The 26449-nt window shown below is 36.8% G+C and overlaps 1 protein-coding gene and 1 pseudogene across 23 annotated transcripts in view; one reads left to right on the top strand and one right to left on the bottom strand.

The window, feature by feature from the left end:
- SCMH1 (Scm polycomb group protein homolog 1) overlaps positions 1–26449 on the top strand; it is a 348969-nt gene that overhangs the window by 237855 nt on the left and 84665 nt on the right. The window lies entirely within an intron of this gene.
- LOC306645710 (G protein pathway suppressor 2-like) lies at positions 11876–25251 on the bottom strand (annotated as a pseudogene). The gene is made up of 2 exons (XR_013766843.1): positions 23298–25251; positions 11876–23265 (listed from the first exon to the last, which is right to left on the bottom strand). The product of XR_013766843.1 is annotated as a G protein pathway suppressor 2-like (transcript).

Below are 26449 nucleotides of genomic sequence, written 5' to 3'. Positions count from 1 at the left end.
TAGGTCGATTTTCTCAGTTTCTTGCCTAGAAAATTATTTTATTGGAAAATCTCCTAGAGACATTAGGCAGTCCTGCAGAGCCGGAGCTGGAAGTTTGTGTCCAGGAATTGAATCCATGGGCATGCATTCCTTTCTGACTACACTCATGCTGATAAGAAGTGACTCATAATGTGGTTGATTCTTCCAGAGGAGTTTTCTGACTATTCTCTTCTGTATCTCTCTGAAGACCTTAGATTTTTATTGGAAGATGGCCAGAAGGACCAGGCTCAGAAGGCAGATAGACCTTCTTCCACATGATATTTCCAGATAGATTCTTTGGTCATCATTACAGCATGTATCATTCCATTGTTCCCTCCAGTAACTCTTTTCTCCCTGACCTTATACCTCAGTAGGTCCTACAGTGGAGCTTTCCATACTAGCAGAGGCTCGGCCATCTCAATATCCTGGCTGGGGAGCAAGTGATGCAATGTGGAAAGAATGTGATTACACAATTCATTTCACAAAACAAGATGTTCTCTGTACATAAGCTTGTTCTCTTTCTAATCATGCCATCTCCTCCATCCTTTCTGCCTTCTGGTCGTTAGTGTTTAAATGTTTAAAAATTCAAAGTAAGATGAGAATATTTGTTGAAATATTCAACATTGGTAGAAAAAATATTCAACATTGGTAGAAAAAATACCAATGTTCATTTAGTGTTCTTTGTACAGTGTTTCATTTTATCATCCTGGTAACTCTGAACCAGGTATAATTATTTTCAGATACATTTTATTTATGAGAAAACTGAAGCTCAGACAATTAAATGACTGCTCTGTTGACATGAGTCTAGAGGGAGAGACCTTGGAGCTCTCTTCATGCAGCCAGCTGTTGGGGCCAGTACACTTTGAGCTGTATTGCCTTCACACATCATCCTCATACTCTCCCCATTTTCCACTGGCCTCTCTTCAAAGCTTCATTTGAGATCCTGGATTTTGGCTCCCAGAGCCTGATAGGAAATTAAAAAGAGGTAGTATGGTATTATATCAGCACTGAGCTGGATTCTAGTCCCAACAGAGTTAACACACTTGTTTTGCCTTTAAGCAAGTCATTCTACACGTGAAAGACTGAACTTGGTCTTTGAAGGACCTTCTACTTCTGTAATACCATGTCATTTAATGATTCAGAAAATAGGTAGCAAATGATTTTTGTGACCCTATCTCCTACTTGATTTCAGATCAGTCGGCTCACCTACCACCTAGCGCCATCTAAAGAAGGGAGTCCTGCATGCCAGCTGTTCACTGCCTCTCCTTTTCTCCTTTGCTAGGCCAGTAGTATCCATTTTAGCTCCTAAACTGATGGGCATCAGCTACCAAGATTCCAACTAATCCAGGGTACTTGGTTATAAAAGGAAGAAGCTCCTTTTTGGCTTATTTTTTGCAAGTCATAATTGAAATAGACATGTGCTCTATTTTTTATTAGTGCATTATAGTTATACGTATCAGGGTTCATTTTGACATAATCATATAAGCATGGGATATAATTTGCTTTCCCTTTCCTTCCCTTCCTCCCCTCCAATTTCTTTTCCTCTGCTCTACTGGTCTTCTATTTATTTATATTTTAAAGTAATGTTTTGTAGATATATATTAAAGGTAAAGTTCACTGTAATATATTCACCTCATATGTACATAGGATGATTTGATAAGCTTCATTCTACCATTCCTCCTTTTTCCCTCCCCTCTTCCCTCCCTCTTGGTCCTCCTCCTCTACTCCACTGATCTTTCTTCTGTTTTCATGGAAATCCCCTCCATGTGCCTTTCCAGCCACCTTATTGTGGTCTAGTTTCTGCATATGAGAGAAAACATTGACTTTCTGAGTCTGGCTTATTTCCTTTAGCATTATATTCTCCAGTTCCATCCATTTACCCACAAATGCCATAATTCCATTCTTCTTTATAACTGAGTTAAACTCCATTGTGTATATATACCACATTCTCTTAATCCATTCATCTGTTGATATCTGGACTGGTTCCATAACTTGGCTACTGTGAATTGTGCTGCTATAAACATGTATGTGGCTATATCCCTATAGTATGCTGATTTTAGTTCTTTTAGATAAATACCATGAAGTGGTATACTGGGTCATATGGTGGTTCCATTCCTAGTTTTGTGAGGAATCTCCATGCTGCTTTCCAGCATGTTTATACTAATTTGCACTCAACAGTATATGAGTGTTCTTTTTTCCCCACCATCTTCATTGACCTTTTTTATTTGTAATCATGATAATTGCCATTCCGATTGGAGTGAAATGAAATCTTGATGTAGTTTTGATTTGTAGCTTGCTAGGGATATTGAGTATTTTTTCATATATTTTTGGCCATTAGTATTTCTTCTTTTTGAGAAGTGTGTTTTTTAGTTCTTTTGTCCATTTATTGATTTGTTATTTGTGTGTGTGTGATTTTTTTTTTTAGTTCTTTATGTATTCTGAATATTAATCCCTTGTCTGAGGAGCAGGGGGCAAAGATCTTCTCCTATTCTGTAGACCCTCTCATCATGCTCTTATTTGTTTCCTTTGCTTTGCAGAAGCTTTTTATTTTTATTTTTTTCATATTATTTTTTAAATTTATTTGTATTGTAAACCAATGGGATACATCTTGTTTCTCTGTACATGAAGTAAAGGCGTACCATTTGTGTAATCATACATTTACCTAGGGTAATAGTTTTTGATTCATTCTGTTAATTTTTTTCCTTCCCCCCACCCCTCCCACCCCTCTTTTCCCTCTATACAGTCCCTCCTTCCTCCATTCTTGCCCCCTCCCACCCCCCATTATGTGTCATCATCTGCTTATCAGCAAGATCATTCGTCCTTTGGTTTTTGAGATTGGCTTATCTCACTTGATATTGATATCAGCATGATATTCTCCAATTTCATCCATTTGCCTGCAAATGCAATAATTTTATTATTTTTTATGGCTGAGTAATATTCCATTGTATATATATACCACAGTTTCTTTATCCATTCATCAATTGAAGGGCATCTAGGTTGGTTCCACAGTCTAGCTATTGTGAATTGAGCAGCTATGAACATTGATGTGGCTGTATCTCTGTAGTATGCTGATTTTCAGTCCTTGGGGTATAGGCCAAGGAGTGGGATAGCTGGGTCAAATGGTGATTCCATTCCAAGTTTTGAAGAAACTTTTTAATTTGATACCATCCCATTTACTGATTTATTTTATTTTATTAATTGTACTTTAGGAGTCTTGTTAAAGAAGTTGGTGCCTGTGCCAGCATTTTGGAGTGTTGAGCCTATATTTTCTTCTAGCAGGCTCAAAGTTTCTGATCTAATTCTTGGGTCTTTGATTCACTTTGAGTTGATTTTTTGTACAGGGTGAGAGATAGGGATCTAGTTTCATTCTTCTGCATGTGGATATCCAGTTTTCCTAATACCATTTGTTTATAGGGCTATTTTTTCTCCAGTGCATGTTTTTGGCACCTTTTTCAAATATCAAATGATGTGTCTGTGTAGATTTGTCTCTGTGTCTTCTATTTCATTGGTCTTCATGTCTGTTTTGGTGCTAGTACCATGCTGTTTTTATTACTATATCTCTGTGGTATTACGTGTGATCCAGTATTGTGATGCCTCTAGCTTCATTCTTCTTGCTCAGTATTACTTTGGCTATCCTGGGTCTCTTATTTTTCCAAATGAATTTTTGACTGTTTTTTCCTAGTTCTGTGAAGAGTATCAGTGGTATTTTAATGGGGATTGTATTTAATCTGTATAATACTTTTGGTACTATGACTATTTTGATAATATTAATTCTGCCTATCCAAGAACATGGGTTGTCTTTCTATCTTCTAAGGTCTTCAATTTATTTCCTCAATATACTATAGTTATCTTATAGAGGTCTTTCACTTCCTTGGATAGATTTATTCCCAAGTATTTTATTTTATTTTATTTTATTGTGAGGTTATAGTGAATGGGACAGTTTTTCCTGATTTCTTTCTCAGCATATTGATAATTGGAGTATAAGAAAGCAATTAATTCATGGATGTTGATCTTCTAGCCTGTTATTTTATCAACTCTAGAGGTTTTCTGGTGGTTTTTTTTTTTGGGGGGGGGGGGAATCTCCTAAATATAGGATCAGTAAACAAAGATAATTTGACTTGTTCTTTTCTTATTTGTATCCCTTTAATTTTCTTCTCTTACCTGATTGCTCTGGCCAGAGTTTTAAGGACTTTGTTGAGCAAGAGTGATGAGAGTGGACATCCTTGTCTTGTTCCTGACTTTGGAAGAAACGCTTTCAGTTTTTCTGTTCAGTATAATGTCATATATAGTCATAACAATATTGAAATATATTCCTTCTATCTCTAGTTTCTCTAGTGTTTAAAACATGAATGAATGCTGGCCTTTGTCAAATGTTTTTTCTGCTTCTATAAAAAGAATCATATGATTCTTGTTCTTAACTCTATGTGGTGATATGATTTATGTATGTTGAATCAATCTTGCATCCCTGAGATGAAAACCACTTGAACATGGTGTACTATCATCTTAATGCATTTTTTAATACATTTTGCTAGTATTTTATTGAGGATTTTTGCATCTATGTTCATCAGGGATATTGATCTAAAATTGTCTTTCCTTGATGTGATACTGTCTTCAGAGAATGAATTTGGCAGTGTTAACCTCATTTTCTATTTCATAGAATAATTTAAAGAGGATTGGTACTAATTCTGCTTTAAAGGTTTGATAGAACTCAACTGAAAATCTATCTGGTCTTGGACTTTTCTTCATCAGAAAACTTTTCATTGCTGTTTCAATTTCATTACTTGATATCGGTCTATATATTCCTGGTTCAACTTGGACACATCATATGTGTTTAAAAATTTGTCAGTGTCTTCTAGATTTTCCATTTTATTGGAGCATAAATTTTCCAAATAGTTTCTAATGATTCTCTGAATTTCAAAAGTGTCTGTGATGATATTTTCTTTTTATCTCTAATTTTTTATTTGGGTCTCTCTCTTTTGGTTAGTTTGGCTAAAAGTGTATCAATCTTGTTTATCTTTTCAAAGAAACAACTCTTTATTTCATTGATCCTTTGTATTGTTTTTTCATTCTCAATTTCATTAATTTTAGCTCTGATCTTAATTATTTCCTGCCTTCTAATTTTGGAATTAGTTTGTTCTTCTTCTAGGACTTGGTGTGTAACATTAGATTATTTGTTATTTTTTAAAATACCATTATTTTATTTATTTATTTTTATGTGGTGCCGAGGATGGAACCCAGTGCCTCACACATGCTATGTAAGTGCTCTACCATTGAGCTACAATTCCAGCCTTGGTATCCATTTTTTTTAATATAGGAACTCAGTGCTATAAGCTTTCCTCCTAGAACAACCTCCATGCTTTCCCAGATATTTTAATAGGTTGTATCTCTATTCCCATTTGTTTCTAATAATTTTTTAATCTTTCCTCTGATTCCCTCTGTGATTTGTTCCTCAGTTAAAGGTATATTATTTAATCTCCAACTGTTACAATTATTTGTTTTTTATCTTGTCATTGATTTCTAATTTTCTTCGATTATAGTCCACTAGGATGTAATGAATTTTCTCTGTATTTTTTGTATTTGCTTTTTTTATATGTGCCTTAAATTATGATCTATTTTAAAGAAAGTTCCATATGCCACTGAGAAGAAAGTAGATTCTGTTGATGATGGATGAAATATTCTACAGGTGTCTGTTGGATCCATTTAATTAATAGCATTTTTTAATTCTGAAGAGTCTTAGTTTATGTCTGGATGACCTATTTAATGGTGAGAAAAGTATGTTGAAATCACCCCATATTATTGTGTTGTGTTCTATTTGATTCTTTATATTATGTTTTACATATGTAGGTGATCCATTGTTTGGAGCATAAATATTTATAATCATTATATCTTGCTGTTGGATGATAACCTGGAAGAAATGATCTTTTTTGTCTCTTCTGATTAATTTTGATTTGAAGTCTGATATGAGAGTAGCTCCCCCTGCTTGTTTTGATTTCCTTTTGCTTTATCTTTTTCCATTCTTTGACCTTTGGTCTATGGATGACTTTGCCTGTAACTTGAATCTGTTTTAAACAACGTATTGTTGAGTCTTGTTTTTGAATCAAGTCTGCTATTTTAATTGGAGAGTTTAGACCCCTTACATTTAATGTTATTATACAGAGATGATTTTTATTTCCTTCCATATTTCTCCTTTGTTATTGCTGTTGTTGATTTTTTGTTTGTTTTTAACAGTAATACATGTTTATTCTGGACAAACCTGTAGAGGGGGACCCAATGAAGACTGAGACCCATCTTGTGCTTACAACCTAGGGTAGATATAAGGAAGTGATTGAGGGGAGAATTTTTGTGGTTCGGCCATTGTTAAGGGGTCATTAGAGAAGGGTCGTTGTGGTGTCACCTTCATAAAGAACCAGGCGTTTTTCAGGATTTCAGTCCCAGATAACAATTTTCTTTCTTATGATGATGGAGTGTTTGGGGTTTCTTTGTATGATGTTGTAGTATTTATTGTCTTTGGTTTAGGTCACACTAAGTCAGAGTGACCTTCAGGTGACTCCTGTTCTGAGATGGAGGATATGTTTCAAAATGGCATTGTCTGTGTCAAGTTCTACCTAACATTCCTGCCTTTTTATTTTTCTTTGATTAGAAAGGGATGATGGAAGAAGGGGTGGTGATGTATCTTAAACTAATTCCACTGAGAGGGGGCCATCAGTTGAGGACTTCTGTAGGTGCTGGTATTGAGCAGTTGTAATGGAACTCTATAGGAGAATGTTCTAGACTCTAATCAATAGTGGCATATGTGGCCATCTGTAAAAAGGTGGTGAATAGCCAAAACCAGGAGGTTCCAATGGAAAGACCAATAAATTATATGGGAAATTGGAAAGAGAAGGGGGACTAGGCAAGTTCTTATCCCATTGGTGGATAAACAGATTTAAGTATTATTTCCACATAGGAAGAAGATTCCCTGATTATAGTCATGGCAACCAGAGTGATGATAGGAGAAAACTTGCTTTAGCTGAAAGCAGGGTCTTTTATGGAGATTTTAACAGGAGTATAGTGTGTGACCACAGTGGACTTAGAGATATTCCACACTGTGGTTGACATCTCAGGGAGGAACACTGATTAAGATGTTAGAGGGGAAAGAAAGACATCTGGTTGGCATACAAGGATTAAGGAGAGGAGTGTGGGGAGCTATGGTGGGAATTAAAATGAATAGAGGCATTGAATTTGGATAAGATATCCCTGCCAAGCATAGGAGTTGGGCATCAAACATGTGTGGGGCCTTCCAGTCAAGCAGCCAAAAACAAACTAAAGACTTTAGCCTAAAAATAAATAGATAGATAGATAGATAGATAGATAGATAGATAGATATTTTTAAAATGACTTTAGCCTCAGATTTTAATCTGGGGTGGTAGGATCCCATTCTTTGAGGTCCCCATTTCTATCTGCCTCAATCCCTCTCTGAAGAGGTCCTTGACTGCTGTCAGGGGAAAGGGACTGCTCTAATGTCTTTGAGCTGATGGTAGACATTGGCTGTGGCAGTCAAGGAATCCTTCAGAGGGTCTGTCTAGAGTGCCTCAATGGAAGCAGGGACCAGCTCTCTGGAGGGTCATATTTGCATGACCATCTGGAGCTTAATGAACTCTAGGCATCTTGTGCATCATGGCAGTCCAGAGGTGCATAATAGCAGTTGGCAGATGCCTGGACCAGGTCTACATGGAGATGGATCATGCGTCAACAACAATAAATTATGCAGTAAAGCCTTATTTTCTGCACAAAAACAATCAGTGATATCAGCCAGCCTCTGAAGGCTATGAAGATAGTAGCATTAGAGATTAGGATGTGGTCTGACATTTCATTTATTTGTGAGTGGAAGTCATTCAGTTCTTTAGAAATATTAGTAGAGTTGCTAGAAACACAGAATTTAATTTTTATAATGACACAGTTGTCCCCTTCAGCTAGGGAATGCCATCTTATGTAAGGTAGCTTTTTATGGTATTATCTCTGTCTTAATGGAAGGATCACTTAGGACTCTGTTAATAAAGTCAGGGCTTTTATGTGCCACATTACATCTTTTAGATTAGACAATCATACCAGTGAAAAACAGATTGAGTTTACCTGTAGGATGTTAGGAAAATTTATAGGTCTCATACTGACTTAGAACAAACTTGTGATTCTGATAGTGTCTTTTGTAACCCTTTCTTTATAACTTTCCAGTTTTATTTACTTGTCAGAGGACTGACATGAGTGTACATTTTGAGCTACATTAAAAGAGCCATTGCCTCTTTCTTAATGTCCATGTGTGACTTGTTTTATTTTTACTCTCCTGCCAGGTGTTTAAGACCAAGTTTGTCAAATTGACTTTGTTCCTATCTGCCATTAAGAGTCAACTGAGATTCCTCAAGAGATCATTCTTGGAAACACGTGAGAAACTCTTGGTTCCTTTAGCCTTCCTTTACCAGTCATGCCCCTGCCATGATGGATCCAGGTCGTGCTGATTATATGTAGCTTCCCTTGGAAGCATCAGGGACATTTCCCTTTCCAATGGCCTTCCTCTTTGAAGAATGTACACTGGTTGGCTTCCTGTTCTCTAGGGTCCTCTTGATCCCCCTGATCAGGAGTTCAGGCAACTCACCAGAGTTACAAGGCCCTTAGAGGATCCTATCATTACCTGAGTCCATGGTGACATTAGAGGGCAGGGGCCAAATGATGGCTGTTTTTTCCTTTGGCCCTTTGACTTGCTTGATTTTGGTTTCCAGGTGGCCATTCATCCTCCATAGGGGCAGATCTACTTCCACCATCTATTCTTAGAATTCTCCAGATCTTTTTCCCTTTCCGGTTTATTTGAGAGTTAACCCTTGAATATTGGTCTCGAATAAAGATAACAACAGCAAATAAAAGCATATAGAAGGATAGACAAAGCAAGGCTAAACAGAACAAAACAAATTTAGGTACACAAGATCAAAGTTGGAGGCAAATTTGGGATTTTGGTTCCAGAAAGCCTGGAAGTCCCTTAGAGACTTTATTTAGGCACCAGAGAGAAAGAAGGTGAAAGTTTTGAGGGTTAGTGGGACATGTAGAGTAGTTGGGAGTAGCCTGAGCACCAGGGTGTACATGTGGGAGAGGCAATTCTGCAGAGGAGAAAAACTATTTGGCTCATGCCCTGGGGATTAATGGGTCTCCTCTTTCCCAAAGACCTTAGATCAGACTGACTTCATTTCTGGAGCCAAGATTTATCAGGTGAGGTGTCCCTCCCGCATTGGGCCAAGTCAGTCAGAAATAGAAGTGACCAATACTGGTTGACAATTAGTACTCCTGAGGACTGTCAGGGTCAGACTCTGGACATGAGACTTTAGTGCAGTACCAGGGAGTTACCCCTGTCTTCTGCCTTCGGTTGCCTCAAGCCTTCCTCTATCCCTTGCACCAATTCTCTCCCACAGAAAGGAAACTGAAGCAAAACAGGACTGACATTCCCAATGCCTAAGCAAAGGGGGATTTGGTCCCATCTACCTAGCAAGTCTGTCATCTGAGTCTAAAGACCAGCAGCTGTGCTACTCACTTTTAACTGACTGACAGGTGCCTAGTGTTTAAAGACAGTTTGTCCACTAAGAAAAAACAAAGAAAAGGGAAATGGAGCTCCCTTGTCCATATTACTCACCTTTCCATAGAACCCAAATGAGCCCCCTTAAATGTAGCATGGAGGGTGAATGGGTGGGTTCTTTGTCTTGCAAATTTGAGGAATGAGATCCATGAATACAAGGGTCAGACAGAGCAGAGTAACTGGATTTAGAGTAATAGAAAGAAAGCAGAACTCCCAAAGAGGGGGGGTTTCCAAGAGAGGGATGCCTTGAGGGGTTTTCATTGAGGAGAAGAATGTGAAAAGTCGAGCAGTTTTGGCAGAGAGAAAATCTGGATCAGAGGTTCCAGGCCTGGAGTGGATGGAGGCCTGAACATAGGGAACCTGGGACCATTTGCCATTGCAGTGGAGAAAGTTTTCAAGATCTCAGAGTATTTGAAAGTCATATGTGCCATTTTCAGGCCAATGACTTATTGTCTAGCTTGTGCTGGGGTCAGGCAGGTTTGACTGTGTCTTAGAGACCCAGGATCTGTATATGTTTGGAAAGGCACCCCAAGCAGGTGTCTCGTGGAGGCTTGGGTAGTGTATGGCCCATGATGCACAAAAAGGATTGAGGAGGGCCCCCAAGGACTCTGGCAGAGAGATAAACCAAAATCAAGGGGCACCCCCACAAGAATTTTGTTATCTCTAAGTCTTTCCAGGAACAACCATGGAACAGCAGGTAATTGATGGGTGTACCCAAAGAAAAAAGTCATTACCACCCAGGGGGAAGGGGTCTCTCACCCAGTGCTAGTATTTATCAGAGGAACAGTATCCATGGAGAGAGAAACCATGGCACAGATTCTAAGAATCCAGAGGAGTGTGAGGGAGTTACTCACCCAATAAGTGGTGGACAGTGATGGATAAGAACTCCAACAATATGAGTGATCCTTACTGGAGCCACAGAGGAATAGTCAGTAGAATGAAAGAGGGAAAGAAAGAGAGGCTGGGTTGAAGTCAAGGGAAGGCCTGGAGGTACCAACCTTAGTGGGAACCTCCAACACCAGTCCCGGGTTTTGGCACCAACATGTAAAGAAAGAATTGAATGAAGGAAATAAAGAAGAGAGGCAACTCAATAGTAACACAGGTTTATTTGGGACAGATTTGCAGAGGGGGACCCAGTGGAGACTGAGACCCCATTTTGATTTATTTCTAATATTTAATTCAGACTTGATTCTCCTTTAATTGACTATTCTTCAAGTGTAATTCATCCTATGCTGGTTTTGCATGAAATATTTCATGGAGAATGTTTTGTAGTACAGGCTGTAGTGTTGTTATGAATTCTTTTAATTTTGCTTGTCATAGAAGATTTTTTTAATTTCGTCTTCAATTCTGAAGGATAGCTTTGCTGGATATAGTAATCTTGGTTTGCACCTGTTTTCTTTCAGGGCTTGGTATATATTACTCCAATACCTCCTGGTTTTTAAGGTCTGGGTTGAGAAATCAGTTGAAATCTGAATTGGGTTACCTCTAACTGTGACCTGCCATTTTTCCTCTTGTGACTTTTAAAATTCTAACATTATTCTGTGTATTAGACATTTTAATTATAATGTGTCTTGAAGGGATTGTTTAAAATCTTGCCTATTTGGGGTCTTATATACATCTTCTATTTGGATTTCCATCTCATTCCTAAGATTTGGAAAGTTTTCTGATATAATTTCATTGAAAAGGTGTTACACTACTTGGTATTTTGAAGCCTTCATGTACACCAACTTTTCTTAAATTTGGGCTCTTAATGTTATCCCAGATTTCTTGGATATTCTAGTTATTGTCTCTTAATATCTTTATTGTCAACTTTATTTTCAAGATTAGTGAATCTTTCATTCCCAGGATTTCCATTTGGTTCTTTTTCAGAATCTCTATCTGCTTATTGAAATGATCTTTCACTTCCTTTATTTTCTCTCTGAGTTCATTCCTTACATCTTCTTTTAGCTCATTGAACATTTTAATTATAAACTTTCTAAATCCTTTCTTTGATATTTCCTCCACTATGGTGTCAATTGGATCAGTTGTTGAAGTTTTATGGGCTGTTTGGGGTGATTTCTTCCCTTGCTTTTTCATATTGCTTATATGTCTACCCATCTGTTAGTATGATTATCACTTCTGCTGTTATGTAAGAGAATATATAGTGAACTTATTTCTCTTAAGAATTCCAGGCTAGGCAAATATCCAAGTATTCACACTTTCATTCAGTGTGTGTCCTCTGCTATTCCCATATCAGTACCACTTTGAGAGAAGACATTAAACCGTGTTTATTACAATCACTTCAGGACAGTCACATACTATCAACTTTAGGAAAAACAAAAACTTGTTGATAATGTTCTCTGTAGTTCCTCTAAACCATGTGTAAAATTGTAGTAATGTTATAGAATAGGTTAAGAAGTTAGTTATTAAAGATAGTAAAATTGCAATTATATAGGGGGAGAAAATATGCAAAAGAAATTGAAATAGGTGCATGCTTTATTTTTTTAAATTTAAAAAGCAAAATTAAGAATCCAGTGCATATGGCATGACAATCCTAATCAGACTTTCAGCCATCATAGCAATGCACTAAACTTCCCCTTGCTCTGGTTTCAGATGGGAAAGCCAGTTTCAGATTATAGCTTAGTTTCCTATGTACTTTTACAACAGGAAGTGATCTTAAGACCCATACTACTTTGCACTTATGTTTTTATTAAAATTTATTGTTATTCCAGATTATATATCCGTCTTATATGACTTTTTCTATTTAATGTACTAACTACCCTTATAAGATGTAAAACAGTGCTAGGCTTTCAGTATTAAATGGTGTTAATTGAATCTGTCTGATTTCTATATACTAATTCAAATATTAGAGTCTGGTACAGGGTGCTGCCCTAGAGAACACCTATTGGAGAAAATGGTCAATCAGGCCTCCTTTACTCTCTCAGTCTATCATTTTCGTCTGGGACAGATTTCACTGTACAAAGAAAAAACTTCAAACTCTAACCCAATGTTATGACTAATGTGCAGGAGTATTACACTGGCCTGTAGGGTAAGAATTTGGTGTTTAAAAGTCAAGCTTTTAGAATATCTTTTACTTTTTTTCCTATGGAAACTGTTTTCTACACTTTTAAGAATATTTCTCTTTTTGTCATAAAACTATATAGGAAAATATGCTCCATTCACTTTTGGATTATGGAATATAAAGAGCATTGATTAAATTGTAATCCTGGATTACAGAGGGGGACAGTAGGGCAGAGACACAACTAAGGCCAGATTTATAGGTCATAATTTGAGGTCATTCAAGTTCTAACCATCAAATCATAACTGAATACTAGTCATTGAATGGATCAGGAAAGACTCTACAGTTCTTTGAGTGTGTAGATCAATAGAAAATTACAACTTTGGAAGAGCAAAGTGCAGAAATACCTCTAATCTAGATGGAGGGATTGGAGATTGGAGATCACAGAAGTCTTCAAAATGAAACCTGAAGAATAGGGCGATAAAGACAGAGCTCCAGCTAAAAGTAGGAACATATGAGTGGAGGTCCAGAATTTAAAAAGTGTAGTTAAGGACCAAAAATACATTTAAAATGGTAGATGATGGATTGTAAGGAGAGAATTAGGGATCAGGCTGGAGAGGCAGGCCCAGGAAATGTACAGCTCCCCTTAGAGGTTCCATTCAGGAACTGGGAATTAACCTGGTGAGCAGTGAAAGCCATTTAATGGGTTTTAATTGTAGAATTACAGGTCAGAGCTCTGTTTTGAACTATCACAACAGCAGCAAAAGGATGAATGGTGTCCTGAGGCCACAGATATCAGTTAGCAAGCTGGTATTACATTCCAGGTCAGAGAGAGAACTAAAGCAGTGATGTTGTGGTGGGAAGGATAGGACTGATGCCACATTACTCTTGGTTAAAGAAGCCAAAATGTAAGTTCTTGAAGTTTATTTCCATACCTGTGACTAACAAACTACCCCTAACATGGAAAATAATGTTAGACTTTTGGTATAAACATTAATGAGAAGCTGAAAATCTTTCTTTCTGCTTTTTCTAGAATATAAGATTTTTTTTCTACCTGGATTTATGTGAAATGTTTAATGGAACCAATGTATTAACTTAAGCTTTATATCCACAGTGGTTGGTACATAGTAGTTATTCAGTATAATGAGATAGGTTATATTTTCTGATTACATTTCTATTCTTATCTAAAGCCATTATTCAGACATTATTCAGTGAATTAGAAAAAATGAGGGTACTGCTCTGATCTATAATTTTAAAAGCTTCTTAAGCTAATGTTCTGTTTTTAAATTTAGGAAACATGATGGCCAAAGTAAGAATGTCAAAAGACATTGAGACTTTTCTCCAGAACAAATATGAACCTACTTCTCAGTTTCTACACACTTGTACATCTCTACACCTAGACCACCCGCTGCCCTTCCACCCAAGTTTTTTTCTAATAGCTTCAGCAAGCAGAAAGACATGATATGTACAGGAAATATTTGATGTCTTATGTTCCTCTTGTCTCCTAAGTGTTCACTACCCATGCCAGAAAAGCTAGACATGTTAGTTAATAAGGAAAGCAAATTATTTAGTTCCCTGAGTCAAAATAACTATTTCTCACCTATTTTCCCCATTTGTCCTCTCAAATGTATTGTCTCCAGCCTTGCCTTATTTAATATACCATTTTTTCTTCCATTCATAAATATACACAAACATGCACACACAATCTCTGTCTTTATTCCAGCTTTGCCTTTGTAATCTTTCATATGTGGCAACTCTAGCCTTTACTTATGCATCTCTTCAAAGTTTTGGAGCAGCCCATGTTAGCAGTGTTAGACTCAGTAGAGATTATGGAGAGTATCTACTTTCCAGGTCGATTGAATGATTTAAATGAAAAATGAATGTGTAAATACATAGCACAATGTAATACATAATAGATGCTACTATAGATTGGTTATATCTATTGATATAATATAGAAATTATAGAATTAAGATGCTCATGTATCCAAGAAAAGTGGAACTGCACACAGAGCCCACAGACCCATGGAAGTATTCTAGTTTGGTCAGGAAAATATGAGATGAGGTTTGTACAGTAAGCCAGTACTTCCATAACAGGTCTTCTCTTCGTTGTTTACTTAGGTACACAAATAGAAATTGGAATATGGGGGAATGAGATGCATAGTACTATAATATGAGCAGGGAATCTGGGTTCTCCCACTACTTATATCTGCCCTAAGAGACAGAAGAATCTTGTCCCACACTTCTCTTCCAGATACTTTCAGCTGCCCCTCGGCTCTTTCTGTTTTCTTTCCTGCCTTCACCAACTTTAGATGCCTGAGAATGGCAGCCATTTTATTTTAGTATGTGTATTAAAACAACTGATATCTCTCAAAGTCCTGAAAATTGTGAGATATGACTTAAGTAGTTCACTAAGCTTATTTTTGGGGATACAAGAATTTTAGTAGGGTTTTTGTTGGGGGAAGGTCAAGCTTTAGTTGTTATACCTATTGTGTATAGCATCAATATATATTGACTTATAAAATTCCCTATTTTAAATAAGTATTGCTGAGTCTTAGAAATATCATATTGGAAACCAGTATTATAAATATTGTTACTAAATTTTCCCCTTAATTCCCTGCATGACTTTTTTGAGGAAATATTACAGTTATAAATGAGAATTTCTGAGTCTCAGTAATGACTGACTAGAAGAAAAACAAAATGTAAACATTCATGTATATCAAGAAGATGAGGGAAATCTGATAAACTCTTAAACAGAGCAAAGATGTACAGGAGGTTTTAAGGATAATGTAACAAGACAGGGGTTTGATTGTAAGCTTTTAAAATTCATTGTCTTAAGCACTGTACAAATTCAATTCCCATCGAAATTCCAGTGACATTTTCATAGAACTAGAAAAAGTAGTTCTGAAATTTGTTTGGAAAAATAAGAGACCCAGAATAGCCAAAGAAATCCTTAGCAAGAAAAGTGAAACAGGAAGCATCTCAATACTGGACCTCAGATTACACTACAGAGCTATACAGCATAGTACTAGCACCAAAACAGGCATGAAGAATAGAATAGAATAGAAAATAGAATAGAATAGAATAGAATAGAATAGAATAGAATAGAATAGAATAGAATAGAATAGAATAGAATAGAATAGAGACAAAGCCAATAAATACTAGATACACTAAATACTAGCTCTGACTAGACAAAGGTGCCAAAAACATATCTTATAGAAAAGATAGCCTTTTTAACAAATGGTGCTAGGAAAACTGGATATCCATATGTAGAAGAATAAAATGTAACCTCTACCTCTCACCCTGCACAAAAGTCAACTCAAAGTAAATCAGAAAACTAGGAATTAGACCAGAAATCCTGCTACTGCTAGAAGAAAATATAGGCCCAATTCTCCAACATATCAACAGAGGAGCTAACGTCCTTTATTGACTCCTAAAGTGCAAAAAAATAAAATAAATCAACAAGTGGGATGGCATTAAATTAAAAATCTTCTGCACAGCAAAGGAAACAAGAGAGAGCCTACAGCTAATCCAAAATAAGAGGAGGAGATCAGGAATTTAAAAAACCAGACAAAGAAAGAGGGAGAGAAAGGGAAAAAAATAGAAGGAATTTCATCAAAAGAGAGGAAAGATCAGTAGAGTAGATGAAGGGGATTGAGGAGGAAGAAGAAGGGACGGGAAATGGAATGAATCTGACCAAACATTTCATATGTGCATGCATGGATGTGGCATGGTGGGTCCCATCATCAGCTGTATCCACAGACTAATTTTTTTTAAAAAAAAATTTAAACAGTAAATAGATTGAAGAGGGTTAGTGAAGTGGAGGGAGGAGAGTGGGATGGGGAAGTGCTTGGACTGAGTGGGAGTGGGATGTGTTCCATGCTTTTGTGATAATATCAGGGTGTATCCTGGTGTTATTTATAACAAAAAGTAAATTAAAATAAATAGGGACTGGAGATGTGACTCAGTGGTAGAGCACTTGCCTGGCATGTGTGAGGCTCTGGATTTGATCCTTAGCACCACATTTAAATAAATAAATAAAACAAAAGATCCATTGACAACTAAAAAATATTTTTAAATGAATAAAATATAAAACATTTAAAATTCTTTCTTATACTGAGGAAAACTGGCACATGTCCACTTGACTGTGACTGAATAGCAGGTACTACCTCACAGTGTACTTTTATGTCACATCTCTGAGAGACCTCAGATTTGAAAACCCTCTTCTGAGAAGATATAGCCTTCCATTTGCTAGATTTCTCCTTTTACCTATAGCTTTAGGTAACTAAGTCACACATTTTAGTTTCAGTAATAAAATGAGTCTTTGGAAGTTGGCTTGTGGTCCCATCATGCATGATTTTAGTTATCTTTAGTTTAGTTTTAGTTTAGTTTTCCCACTCTCTACAGATGGAGCAAACCAAAATCTCTGAAAAAATGTGACATGTCTTTGTAGTTGCAGAGGGCCCTCCCCACACCATAGGGATAAGAGTTTGAAGAGAAAAAGGAAGCTGGATATGGAGTACCAAATGTGTTAGCTAGCTAGGAGCAGGAAGCAGACATACTTTATTAAGTGAACTGGAATTCAGGAGTGGAGTTTCAGCCTTGGTACCAGGCCAGCTGGCAGCATATAACTGAACTCAGCCAAATTGAGCACAGCTAATAAAGAGCACATCCTCTAAATCACTATGCCAAGGCCAATGAGAGACTTCCATGAATGAAAATAATATTCCAGTCCAGAAAGCCAGTAAATGAACTAGTTTCCTCTGTTCTTTTTTTCTTTGTTCATGTTTTGCGTCATGTAGACACATATACACACAAGCTGGACTGTCATACATTTTATGACATTTCCATTTCCATATGCTCTTATTATTGCTGCAGAGAAGATAAATCCGATGATGAATTTCTTTGGAGCTGTTGAGACTGCTAAATAAGGATTATTTAGAGAAACTTAGAAGGCAGCTGAGTCCTAATGTCCTTCATTATTATAATTGGGCATAAACATGTCTAAACTAAACAGTTTTTTTTAATCTTTTTTATTTGTAGATGCATTGCCCACATTTACATATTGGTTTGATAGTAACAGAGTAGAAAGAACATGGACTTTGGAGACTGAAAGATATAGGTTCAAATCTTAGCTTTAGCAATGTGGCCTTTGGCAAGTCTTTTAACCCATCCAAGTTTGGTTTCTCCGTTTTGAAATACCCAACTGTGGTGGTTGTCTCAGGAAAAAGCACTTTTGTGATTGAGTTGCAAGGTGAACTAGCCACATTTTTTTTTAATCAAGCATTATCTTGAAAGAATAACTGACTTGCATACTTGGCATGCATTTTCTCCAAAATTAAATGAGCTGATCACATCAAGGAAGACAATCTGTAAGCATTTGCTGACAATGATAAATTTATTAAGCTTTCAGGTAAAAAACATAGTTTTGAAAAATTTGTGTCCACCTCGAATTTCACATTTTCCTAATGCATAAAGACTTCAGAATCCCTCTTTACCTTTCCCACCTAGAAGTTATTTTAGTTAAGGCAGCTAGGTGTCTTAAAATTGAATGTGAGATTCAAGTCCATAAATACTGGTAGAATCATAGAATCTCAGGATTAGAGAACCTCAGATCATCAAATTCAACCGCCCACTTATTCACCTTGAAAACATCCCCTATTCATGCTCATTCGTCCTCTTTTAAATTCTTCCACACAAAGAGATTTGTAACCTTCCAAAGGAGCATCTTCCATTTGTGATAGCTCTAATGGTTAAAAATATTTTTTTTATTTGTAGATAAAAATATGCATTCCCCTAGTATCTATTCCCTGGTTCTAATTTGTTTCTTGTTTCACCTGAAACCTTTTCATAGTGTTTGATAATCTTGTTCTTCCAGGTTCTTTTTTTCTCCAGCCATTGAAATTAAACCAAACTTTGGAATGTGATGGTTATGTTAAATAAGAGAATTTTATATTTTCTACTAGCAGGTAGAGATGATAATTTACAAGATTTGTATAGTTCTTTTTTAAATTATCTTTTATCATAATACCCACATCTGGTAAACCAAATATATTCGTTAGTAAAAATTTCATCACATAAAAGGCTTCTTTCTGTTTCTCCTGCGATTATTTCTCTTCACTCAAATCAGTAGGGATATAGAGTATTTGCTCTGTAGAAACATGGAAGCCCACCTTAGCACTGAATTTACTTACATATATATGGTCATTAATCAGAATATTCCTCATGGAAAAGAATGCAGGTCACCAGGCAAGACCATAGTATCTCTTAACTCTTATGGTTTAGATATGGTGTCCCCCAAAAGCTCATGTGTAAGACAATGTAAGAAAATTTAGCAACTCTCTCTCTCTCTCTTTCTGCTTCCTGATCATCATGTCCTAAACTGCATTTTTCCTCTATATACTTCTGCCATGATATTCTTTGGGCACAGAGCAATGGAGTTGGCCATCTAGGTACTGAGACCTCTGGAAAGGCAAGCCCCAAATAAACTTTTCCTCCTCTAAAATTTGTATTGTCAGATCTTTAGTCATAGTAACCAAAAAAAAAAAAAAAAAAAAGCTAACTAAAACATTAACCTTTCATTTATTTCCTAATTAGTACTAGGTAAAACTAATTACCTTTTCTAATATTGTTTAGAAAGACATTTAATGAGCACCATCTTAATAAAAGAAGTTAACATTTACTAAGCTCATGCAGGGTCCCAAAGACACATTGATAAATTATCCCAGTAAATTTCACAAACCTCTTGTGGGATTTATAGTAATTGTCCTTGTTTTACATATAAAGAAACTAGAACTTAGAAAGGAGAGGGGAAAGAATAAGAGCTAAAAGTTTTTGAATCCCTAAGTCATGTCAGACATGGCATTTATTTATCCACATCCTTAGACTTTATCCTAGGTAAACTTCATAATACTCCATAACTTAAAAGAGGCTATTTTTGCAAGGATATAACCTAAGTCCATGGGCTTCTAACTTCAAAATCTTTGTTCTTTCTACTATATCACTCTTCATTTCTTTATTCCTCAGAAGAGGTATAGAGATAACCATGAGGTAGGTAAGGCTGATGTAAATATACATGTGGAGTGAGGTAGTTATTGTTAAAGTAATTTGAGAATTGTGAAGTGTGATTCTCATATGAGGGGTTCCCATCAGTGATTTTGGAAATGGATTACTGAGACCCACCAGAAACTCCAGAGCTCTTACACCAGCATCTGATGGTTGGGAAGGGTTTGAAATGTGTGTTGGAATTGGAATGCAAAGGATTGGGTGTAAAAGAAACATTCTTCAAAGCACCAGTAGCTAGTCACTCTACCTTTGGACAAGAGAAATCAGCTTTCCAGGCCAATCACGGCCCATGTTCAACCATAGAAAATGAAATGTAATTGACGTGTACAGAGGAGGTCATTCATAACTAAGTAGAGCCATCTGTATACATAATCTTGCAACCAACCCTGCCAGTTCAGATATTCCTAGGAATTTTAACTTCCTTGTTAAAATTTGGGTTTGGAAGAGCCATCTAGAATCTCCTAGACACAGTGCCCCTCAGGGTATTTTAAGTGCACACAAGTTTCTATGTCTTTGCTTCACAGCACTTGGAAGCCTGTTTGGATCTAGGTTTATGGTACCTCTCTGGTTATTTGTATATTTTTAGTGACAATATACTACCACACTTCTATTTGTTATGTGTATGTTTTCAGAATTATGTTAACATAAATCAAATAAAATAATGTTATTATCTTAACTAGCCAGGCAGGAGCTAATTCTCAGCCCCATCCAAAAAATTAAACAAAAACAGTATATGTATTTTCCACATAACATTACGGAGTTTTCAGTCTCTTTCTTAGTAACATCTGTTGACTTACACTTACCTTTCAGTATCATGTGTGATATTCAAAATTGACAATTCAGTAAATTTAATCAAAATACTTGTTCCTCTTATGTATTAGTAGTATGTGAGGTATAGCAGGGAATTTAGGTTTTTTGTTTGTTTGGGGGTTTTGTTTGTTTGTCTTTGGCAGTGGCAGGTAGATTTTATTGGCCTGGGACATAAAGGGAAGAATGACCCTCACCCATGGGGGATGGAGGAATGGAGATTGAAGGCATAATTTGATGGTTACTTGTGGTAGAATCACAGGTACTGACTGGTTGGAAGAAGGGGAGCCAAGGGCCAGGTTGGCTGGTAATGGCAAAGGCTGACTTTCCTGCTGTTTGCATCTGCACAGAGACCTGGGGGGAGGCAAGGAGTCCAGGGGATGAGTGCAGAGCCTGGGAGTACATGGGGCACAAGGAGGATGAGTCAGGGAAGTCAGTCTGCTAGTTAGCATGTTCCATCTGCTCTTGCAAGAATAGGGTGTAGGAACTCTGTTTGGGTGAGCTGAAAGTGGCCATGCCCAGCACAGGACCGTGGTTGTGACTGAGGTAGGTAACAGCACTGCAGGAAATGCTGAAGATGCTGTAAACTGCTGACTTGGACTGCAGGCTGACTGTGTGGGACCATAGTGAAGTGAAGGCCTAGCAGTCCCATAAGCACCACCTGGACTGCCTTGGAATTGCCCATGCTTTGGAATCCCTGGGAAAGCAGCTGCTGAGTCCACGTTAATTGCTGAGTGGTGTTTACTTGGGGTCCAAATACCTGTTTAGCTCTTGTCAGCTACCATGAGGGCACCTGGGCGATTATGTCCTCCAGAGCTCCCCTGCACACTGAGGAGGTGAGTTCCTGTGTGAACAGTCAGGCTGTGCGGGTATGCAGCTGATGTTAGAGTAGTCAGTTCGCTCTTCTCCTCTTACCTTGGTTTTTCCCCCTCGTGTAAAGCTTTCTTGAGCTGCAAGAAAAGCTGGTGCTCCTCTTCCTGTAGGGCCAAAAGCTTTTCCTGCAACTTGAGAATTTGTTCCTTGGCCTCCTCTTGTGACATTCTCTCTTACATCTCCCTTTTCTTCCTTCTCTCCTGTTCTTCCATTCCATCATCTTGTCCACCTTGTCCTCCTCCTGCTCCATCGTGATATACAGGTATGGCGCCCTGGCCATAGCAGGGGAAAGCTTGGGATATTCCAGGACTGCGGGCATGGTGCTGCCAGAGGTGCGGGGGCCATAGGCACCAGATTCATCACTGATTGCCAGGCCTCAGATGGTACCTTCTAGATAACTCTCTCTGCCAAGATTTAGTTTTATTGGGGGAAATGAGATAACAATAAATACAAAGTAGAAAGAATTGTTGCTTATTTGACTTTCTTCTGCATTCTGCTTATGTTTGCTCTATATTTTTTAGAACTATAGAATTCTCATAGAACTTTCACAAAGGAAAGACAGACCATTTTGGAAGTTTACTAAGGCTTTGACTTTGAACAAGTTATTTAACCTCCCTTAGCTTTAGTTTCTTCATCTGTAAATTGGTACAATAATATCTCCTATTCATAAGCTCTTTAAAAAGTGAATCTTTATCGTTCCCAGTACCCTTTCAAAGGATCTTCAAGGTCAAAACTATTTTCATAATAATATTTTAATACCACTTTCCTTTTTGCTGGGTTGATTTTTGCACTGACAGTATGAAAGCAGTGATGAGTAAAACTGCTGGTAGCTTGGCATCCAACTAATGATAACAATATTTTTCACACATTGCAGGGGTAAACAATAAAAAAAGAAAAATCAGGTTCACTTAAGAATGTCCTTGATTAAGCAACAAATTTGTTAATTTAATAAATCTCAACCTTTGCATGTATATCTTTTTAATCTTCTGTGTGATGAAAGCAATTCTGTTATTGCTGACTTTCTGTGGTTACTTTAAGAAAAAGCATTGTACAGTTGAGCTGTCATCTGAACTAGCCACGAGTTTTGTGGAACTCCATTTTTACTGGAAAGAATGCCTAACAGACAAACTGTGGTTATTCAGTTTGGATAGATATTTGGCAGACATTTTCTCAAAATGAACTAAGTGAACCTGTTACTTCAAGAAAACAACTAATAATATTTGTTGCCCATGATAAAATTCAAATTTTCAAATGAAAATTCAAAATTTGGAAAATGTGTATCTGCCACCACCACCTTGTCAACCTCTCAATACTTTAAAAAGCCTTTTCTGATGAGATATCAACTAATGTTTGATATTACACAATAAAATATGCAAGTACTAGGAAATACGCTTAGTGAAACAATGTATTCCAAATGTCCAAGTCATGATATTGCAAAGTCATATATGGATTAAAATCCATTAAAAATCAAGATAGACCAGTGGGTTTTAATATTAATAGAGTATGAAAAGTTCACTGATATGGTTTTAGATTCTACATTTTGATTAACATCAAAGAACCTACTATTGAGTTTTGATATAGTACCAAGGAATAATATCCAAAATTACTTGAAAAACTTATTAAAATACTCTTCCTTTTCCAACTAAAGTATATGTCTGCAGGGATTTGTATTTGCTTCATATACTTTGACCAAAATGATACATGGTAACAGACTGAATGCAGAAACAGGAAAATCTTATATTAGATGAGATATTAAAGAGATTTGCAAAATGTAAAGTAATAACATTCTTCGAGTTTGTTTTGGAAAATACAGTGATTTTCATTAAAATGTTAGCATGTTTTTGTTAATTTAAAATGATTTTTTAATTTCTCAGTTTTAATTTCTAATATAATAAATATTGGTGTATATAAACTTCACACACACACACACACACACATACACACATAAACACATACACACAAAACTCTTTGTGATCCTCAGTAAATTCTAATAGTACAAAGTGGTTCTGAGACCAAAATTATTAGTTTAGTGTATGCAGCAAAAAATGACATGTGTTTGAGTTATGTAGGGAAAGTGGCAAAAAATTAGATCAGAAAAATACTAAGGAATCAAATCATAAAGGGCTTAGTAGGTTTCAGCCTAAGGACCTTGACTTTCACTCTAAGTGAGATCTGAGGCTATTGGAGGTTTTGAGCAGAAGACTGATGAAAGCTGAGGCATGTTTTAAAAGACTCACTCTGGAGGCCATGTTTAAATTGTATTAGAGGGATAGGGGCTGATCTCTTGTGTTTGGGCTCAGGTATTTCCAGTATTTTACAATCACAAATAATGCTGCAGTTAATAAAGTTTTACATATGTATTTTAATTGCCTGACATGGTATTATTGAGTCCAAGGGTTATAATTTTGTTAACATTTTACCAAATTCCCCTCTATAGAGATGATACTAATTTTTATTCTCACCAGCAATGTAACAGTGCCTATTTTCCTGTAGCCTTATGAATAGACTATATAATCAGACTTTTGATGTTTTTGCCAAACTGATGGGTAAGAAATGGTTTTTCGGTATAGTTTTAATTTGCATTTCTCTTTTTATAAGTTTAACATTTTTAATTATCATTAGAGCTTTATAGTTATACATAGTAGTTGGGTTCACCCCAAAAAACTCATTCATTTATGGAAATCTATTTCTGTTCATGATCCCTTCATTTCCCTCCCTTTTCCTCCTGTCCTCCCTTCCCTCTCCCATTCTCCTTCCTCTACTAGACTTCCTCTCACTTGTCTATTGATTTGTATTTGATTGATTCTTCATGTTATCCTATCCTACTCTCCCCCTTTCCTTTATTTTACTCTAACTTCTGCATATGAAAGAAAATATTCAACCTTTGAGTTTCTGAGTTTGGCTAATTTTACTTAGCATGATATTCTCCATTTCCATCCATTTACTAGCAAATGCCATTATTTCACTCTTTTTTCTGGCTGAGTAGAACTCATTGTATATGTATAACACAATTTCTTAATGCATTCATGTTTTCACAGGCATATGGGTCACTTCCATAATTTAGTTATTGTGAATTATGCTGCTATAAACATTGACATGGCTGTGTTACTGTAGTATGCTGATTTTAGATGTTTGAGGGAAAACACCAAGGAGTGGGATAGCTGGGTTATATGGTGGTTCCTTCATAGTTTTTTGAAGAATCTCCATACTGCTTTCCAGAGTGGATGTACTAGTCTTCAGTCCCACCAACAATGCATAAGTGTACTTTTCACCTGGCAACCTTGCCAGCACTTATTGTTGTTCCTATTCTTTTTTAAAAATTTGTTATTTTTTTCATACATCTGTATAGGGTAATAACATCTGTCTCATTCTACCATCCTTCCCATCCCCACCACTCCACACCTCCCCTCCCTCCCCTCTGCATAATCCAGAATTCCTTCATTCTTCCCTACCCACCCCACCTCCATTATGGATCTGCTTGTCAGAGAAAACATTTGGCCTTTGATTTTTTGGGATTGGCTTATTTCACGTAACATGATATTCTCTAGTTCCATCCATTTACCTGCAAATGCCATCATTTCATTCTTCTTTAAGACTGAGTCATAGTTCATTGTATATATGTACATTTTCTTTATCTATTCATCTGTTGAAAGACATCTAGGTTGGTTCCATAGTTTAGCTATTGTGAATCGAGCTGCTATAAACATTGATGTGGCCATGTCACTGCAGTATGCTGATTTTAAATCCTTTGGGTATAAACCAAGGAGTGGGATAGCTGGGTCAAATGGTGGTTCCATTCCAAGTTTTCTGAAGAATCTTCATACTGCTTTCCAAAGTGGTTGCACCAATCTGCAGTCCCACCAGCAATGTGAGTGTACCTTTTCCTCCACATCCTTGCCAACACACGTATTGCTTGTATTCTTGATAATTGCCATTCTGACAGGATTGATAAAATCTTAGAGTAGTTTTGATTTGCATTTGTCTAATTGCAAGAGATGATGAACATTTTTTCATATGTTTGTTGATCAATTGTATTTCTTCTGTGAACTGTCTGCTCAGTTCCTTAGTCAATTTATTGATTGGGTTATTTGATTTTTGGTGTTAAGTTTTTTTTGAGTTCTTTATATATCCTGGAGATTAGTGGTCTATCTGAGGTACATGGAGTAAAGATTTTTTTCTCATTCTGTAGGCTCTCTCTTCACGTTATTAATTGTTTCCTTAGGAGTCTTGGTTGAGGAAGGCAGATCCTAAGCTGACATGATGAAGGTTTGGGCCTCCTTTTTCTTCTATTAGGCACAGAGTCTGTTCTAGTGCCTAAGTGTTTGATCCACTTTGAGTTGATTTTTTTAAATTCATTTTTATTGTAAACAAATGAATCTTGTTTCTCTGTTTGAACATGAAGTAGAGGCATACCATTTGTGTAATCATACATTTATCTAGGGTAATAGTTTTTGATTCATTCTGTTATATTTTTTCTTCCCCCCAACCCCTCCCACTACTCTTATCTTTCTATACAGTCCCTCCTTCCTCCATTCTTGCCCCCCTCCCACCCCACATTATGTGTCATCATCTGCTTATCAGCGAGATCATTCATCCTTTGTTTTTTGAGATTTGCTTATCTCACTTAGCATGATATTCTCCAATTTCATCCATTTGCCTACAAATGCCGTAATTTTATTATTTTTATGGCTGAGTAATATTCCATTGTATATATATACCACAGTTTCTTTATCCATTCATCAATTGAAGGGCAGCTAGGTTGGTGCCACAATCTGGCTATTGTGAACTGAGCAGCTATGAACATTGATGTGGCTGTATCTCTGTAGTGTGCTGATTTTAAGTCCTTTGGGTATAGGCCGAGGAGTGGGATAGCTGGGTCAAATGGTGGGTCCATTCCAACTTTTCTAAGGAATCTCCACACTGCTTTCCAGAGTGGCTGCACTAATTTGCATCCCCACCAGCAATGTATGAGTGTACCTTTTTCTCCATATCCTCGCCAACACCTATTGTTGCTTGTGTTCTTGATAATCACCATTCTAATTGGGGTGAGATGGAATCTTAGGGTAGTTTTGATTTGCATTTCTCTTATTACTAAA

The sequence above is a fragment of the Sciurus vulgaris genome, assembly GCF_902686455.1.
Source record: "Sciurus vulgaris genome assembly, chromosome: 1".
NCBI lineage: Eukaryota > Metazoa > Chordata > Mammalia > Rodentia > Sciuridae > Sciurus > Sciurus vulgaris.
Note: the sequence above shows the minus strand (reverse complement) of the source record. Positions and strands in the feature narration are given on the sequence as shown.